Here is a 5,633-nt window from a genome sequence, read left to right as displayed (position 1 = left end):
GCGTACGCACACGTTTTGAAACTTCATGGGCGTGCACACGCACACCCCTGTGCGTACGCACAAGCCCTATTTCTCGAACTTAAACTTTGTTTTCAACTATTTTACCTTCCCAACAAGCTTGTAAGCTTCTGCGACACCATTTTAAGACTTTTGGGCTTAATTTCAGGTATTAGAACTTGGGAAAGGTCTTAGGTAATTTACATGGTATTACTTTGAAAAGTTAGAGAACGGAGGCTTAGGTTTCTGGTGTACTGAGGATTGATGTGGTAGGTAAGTAAGGAGGATGGTATTGGGATTGAGGAATTGATAAACTAAGGAGTTCGGAATGGAACTTATGAATTGATGATGGTAGGGGCTGTGGTAGTCTCCCGCCTACGTTCGGATGTGAGAGTTGAAGCTGGGCTTCTCACTCATATTTCTCGCAACCAGAGGAAGGTGGTAGGGCATGCTCCCTCGGAATATTTCCCTCTGAAAGAAGAAGGTGGTAGGGCATTTATCCCTCGGAACTATTCCTCTTGAAAATGCGACTTCTCTCTGATTGCAAGGTGGTAGGGCACTAACCTATGGAATCATGCGGCAACCAGAGGAAGGTGGTAGGGCACGCTCCCTTGAAATATTTCCCTCTGAAAGGAGAAGGTGGTAGGACACTCATCCCTCGGAATTTTCCTCCTTATGCGCAATAAAGAGACTAATCCAGGAGTTGTCGACTGGATTTTCTGTCGGGTTTGGCGATAACCGACATGTGATATCACAGCTAATAGGACAGACATTCATCATATGCATTTTCTATATGCTTGACTGCTTTGTTTACTTGAGTTTGCCAAATTGTATAACATGCCTACCTGCTTCTTGAACTACTTGATGTATATGAATATTATCTGTGTTTTACTTGTTTGCATTAATTGTGATTGTCTGGTGCTGAGGAGGTTAGGTAGGCGGTGGCGATAGGATCGCATGGAGGTTAGGTTGGCGAGGGCTGTGGGATACAGCGGTGTGATTAGTATTAGTTAGAATTCTCCTAAGTTTAGATAACCCGATTTATGGTTTAAGTTCTTTAAATATTTATTTATTTTGTTCTAAGCTTGAATATCTGTATGTGATGTGAAGTTCTAGGATTACCTTTGGCGTCCCGGAACCTTACATCTTACATCATTGGGCACTGTTACCATACTGAGAACCTCCGATTCTCATTCCATACTTTGTTGTTATTTTTCAGATTCAGGTTGCAACCCACCTTGGTGAGTTGTCTGGATGGTGACAGAGGCAGAGGATCCAGATACTTTTTGAGTCTCTTGATTTATTTTGCTATACATTTCTCACTTTTGTATTTTGTTTAGCCTAGAGGCATGTATTGAGAGAACAAAACTTGTATAAGCTATTTTTACTGTCTGGTTTCATGTATCTGTATATGGCTAGCCGGCTTAAACTCCGCGAGCCGTGGCTAGATTCTTATGATATTATACTATGACATTTTGTTATATGGTATCTATTTCTTTTACTTTAAGTTAGTAGCTTCGCTAGTACGTTTTGCGCTTTTCAAATCCTGTTAAATGAGCTATATCCTTCATCAGGCCTCTAGAATATATTATTTCCTTCTATTTATAAATATGCATAAGCCTTAGCACTGTCGTAACCTCTGATTAACCTCAGCTTTACGACTAGAGGTAAGGCTTAGGTTAATTGGGGTGTTACATTTAGTGGTATCAAAATGGTTCATCCTCGTGAGCCTAAGGGATGGACCGATTGTGCTTCATTGCATACTCTGTGAGTCTTTTTCTTTGATGCTATTAGGTTATCTACTTGATATTGTATAACATACTTGTTTGTGAGTGCCTGTTTGGGATAATGGAAGCACTAGACTTTTGATATTGAGATTGATCACCTTGATATCGATTGTTTGCTGTAGACAGGAACCCTAATGGCTACTCGCAGACGAGGTCATACACGTTCACGAAAAGAGAGTAGAAACGAGCAACCGGCCAATAACCATGCCGAGTTCATGGCGGCAATGGCAAATCTTGCGAACAACATGGAGGCGAATGCTGCTATGACTTTGCAAGCTGCACAGAGGTTAGGCCAACCGACGAGGAATGGAGACGGAAATGGTGATGACTTGGGAGGTCCTCCGATGATCCTAGCTACATTTCTGAAAGTTCACCCACCGACTTTCAGAGGATCGACCAATCCAACGGAAGCTGATAACTGGTTCCAAGCTATGGAGTGCGCACTGCAAGCACAGCATGCCCCGAACAACCAATACATGGAGTTTGCTGCTTATCAGCTTCTGGAAGAGGCCCAGTATTGGTGGCAGGCAGAATGCCACTTGCTCTAGCTTCAAAACTCTGATGTTCCTTGGGATGTATTCCGGACAGCCTTTTACAAGAAGTACTTTCCTGAGTCTGCAAGGGAAGCGAAGGAGATGGAACTTTTACAGCTGAAGCAAGGTTCTTTATGTGTTGTGAACTACACCAGCCGATTTGAGGAACTCTATAGGTTCTCTAGGGCGTGTCAGGGTGCCCTGGAGACCTATGAAAGTTGGAAGTGTGTCCAGTATCAAAGGGGCTTGAAGGATGACATCATAACTGCTGTAGCTCCTATGGAGATTCGGATTTTCTCCGATCTGGTGAACAAGGCAAGAGTGGTTGAGGAATATACAAAGACGGTAGCCTCGTCAAAGGGCACTCATGGAGAAAATACTAGTAGAGAATGCGACGATTACCTTGGGCCGAGGGGACAGAACTTCAAAAGATATGATGAAGGGAAGCTGTCAAGAGCTTACTCCCCTGATATGAAATGTCAGGAGTATGGGAGCTACCATCCGAATAGGCCATGCCAGTTGGGTAAGAAACTATGTTACAAGTGTGGCGCACCGGGACATTTGGTTAGAGATTATCCACACCGAGGAACACGTGAGGCGGATAGATCACAACAACAGGGTTGAGATAATTATGAAGCCGATGACCAAATCTCAACTTATCTCCATAGTATAGACTATCGTCGTTCGTGTTGAAAAAGTTTTAAAGCTTAGATTGATTTTTAAAATTGGTTTGGATCTCTGATTTGATTGATTTGGTTTTGAAACTAGGACTGGAACTTTTGGTCAAATGATATAATTTAAAAAGGGAAAGTGAGTCCTAAGATTTTGTTAAATTGTGATTTTGGTTTGCAAATTTGATTTATCAAAAGGGATTCAATTCGAAAGGTTTTTGATTTAAGGATTCTAATTTGTTTAGGAAAAATCATGTTTCAAAGTGATTGGTTTACACATACAAGGTTTTTGACTCTTTTGATAAGGTTTTAACAATGGACTCATTCAGATTGAACTTGTTTTAAAGGTTTTGAAAAATATTACAAAATTAGTATTTGGTTTAAGGAAAATTTTCAAATTCTTAACGACGATAATAAGAGTGACACAGCAGAAGGCGAGAGAGCACATCAACACGGTAGGATGATGGTGAAACGAGATGCTTTGGCAACTTGTCGGGTTGATAACGTTGAAAGCAGAATGCTTCGTGGAGAATACATACATGCATAGATATATGTTACATCGCGTGATACAATTTTCGAGGGCGAAAATCTTTTTAAGGAGGAGAGGATATAAGAACCAGAGTTTTCACGAATAAAATAATTTAAATATCCAAATTAAGTTCCAGAAAGTTAGAATGAGAATTTGGGGATTTAAATATGATTTTTGGACTCAGTAGGTCTTTCCAAGTCAGAAAATGTGTTTTCTGCAAAAAATAGTAAAAAATCGCAAACCGATAGTTGAACCGGTCAAACCGGTTTAAGTCTACCTGGTTCTGTGCGAGAAAAAGTTAAAACAGTCAAAAATCCTAGAAACATATTAGAAATGAAAAACCGGGCGTTAGTGTTAAAGGTTTGGCCCAAAGTTGGGCTGAACGGGCTAAAAATGCTAACGGGTTGGACCGGGCCCAAGTTGGGTCCAAACCCCACATATATAAGGGTTCATTAATGAACCCATTCAACACAACACACCCATAAACACACACACACCAGCTGTAAGAAGGAGCGGGGAGAAGAGAGAAGAAATACTATTCACCTCCTCCTTCAAAGCTCCATAACTTTTGATTTGGAGCTCCACTTGACGAGCCATTTGCGGTCACGCGAAGCTCTCGTCGAGCTCTACGTTTTTATCCAAGCAAATCTGGTAAGAAACTGTATCTCACTTCCCCGTTTCGTGCCCTAGATTTCTGCATTTTTGAGGTTATGGTTTTGTGTAGATTTTGTGGTTTTACTTATTTAGGTGATCTCTAGTAACGGATAATTGTTGGATTTTACCTCTAATCTCGTTGGGTAAGGTAAGGTTTTACTAAACCCTTGTGTTTAGTTGTTTTATGTATCTTAGATTTTGATTTTGGTGATCTATGTGTTGTTAGTTTGAGCTTTGGAGTTTGTTGGAGTTGGTTGAGGCTTTGGATCAAGTTTGATGGTTTCGTTTTGGCGTTTGGAGCATTTGAAAATTGGCCAAGGTATGGTTTCGGTTTTCTTTATGTAATATGTAACGTTTCTGGAAACTTAGGCTAGTTGACTCTAAGATAGGATTGAATATTATTGGTGTATGAATATTTAAATGTGAATTGATGTTAATTGTTGGTTGTATTAGATTAGTGTGGTTGATGATGGTTATTGGGAATTGTTGGTGTTAATGAGTATAGATGATTGGTGTTGTGGATAAGGGTTGTTGATATGGTTGTTGAGTGGTTAAATGTTGAGGTATGATGAATTATGATGAATGGATGAACTTTGGTTATGTTGATGAAAGTGTTTCATGGTAATTGATGATTTAGAATGGGTGATAAATGACTATATTGATGTTAGTAGTTGGATATGGGAGATTGATATTGGAATTGATGATAGAATAATGATTGTGAATGTTTTGGTTGGAAAATTATTTGTAATGTTATATGTTTGAGAATTGAGATTGAGAATGTTGAAGTGTGATGGAAAAATTGGTGTGAATGATGAATGGTAATCCAAAGGGGTAGATTGTGTTGTAATTGGAAGTTTGATCTTGTTTTGGTTGGATGTCGTTTGTGAAAGTTGGTAATTGAGATATGTGAATTGAGTTGGGTTTAGAGTTGTTGAATGGCTTAGAGGTTTTCGAGATTGTGAAATGGTTGAAGTAGTATTTGGTATGAATTTTGGGTTGTTATGGTATGGTTGATATGTGATTGATTTGGTTTTGGATTGAGATTGGTTAAAAATTTGAGGTTATGAGGTTTTGGGTAAAAATAGATTTTTGGTAAACTTTGTCTGATCATAACTTTTGTCTCGGTTTTCAAAATCTGTTGAATTTGGTTTAGAATTAAAGATTATTAAAACCCCTTTGATTTGATATAAATTTTGTATAATTTGGAATTTTGTAGAGGAAGTTATGATCATTCAAAGATTGGTGTCGAAATCTGAAATTCTGAAGAGTTGCAGAATTTTGTGATTTCTGGTATGTGCGCATGCACAGCCTTATGCGCACACACAACACTCTAAGATTTTAGACCTGTGCGCATGCACAGACCTGTGCGTACACACAGGCAGGGATGGGTGTGCTGTTTGCAGCGCTAGCACAGCTTGTGCGCGCACACACCATTGAGGTTTTACAACCTGTGTGCATGCAC

This window comes from Arachis hypogaea, chromosome 19 (genome assembly GCF_003086295.3).
Source record: "Arachis hypogaea cultivar Tifrunner chromosome 19, arahy.Tifrunner.gnm2.J5K5, whole genome shotgun sequence".
In the NCBI taxonomy this organism is placed as follows: Eukaryota; Viridiplantae; Streptophyta; class Magnoliopsida; order Fabales; family Fabaceae; genus Arachis; species Arachis hypogaea.
Note: the sequence above shows the minus strand (reverse complement) of the source record.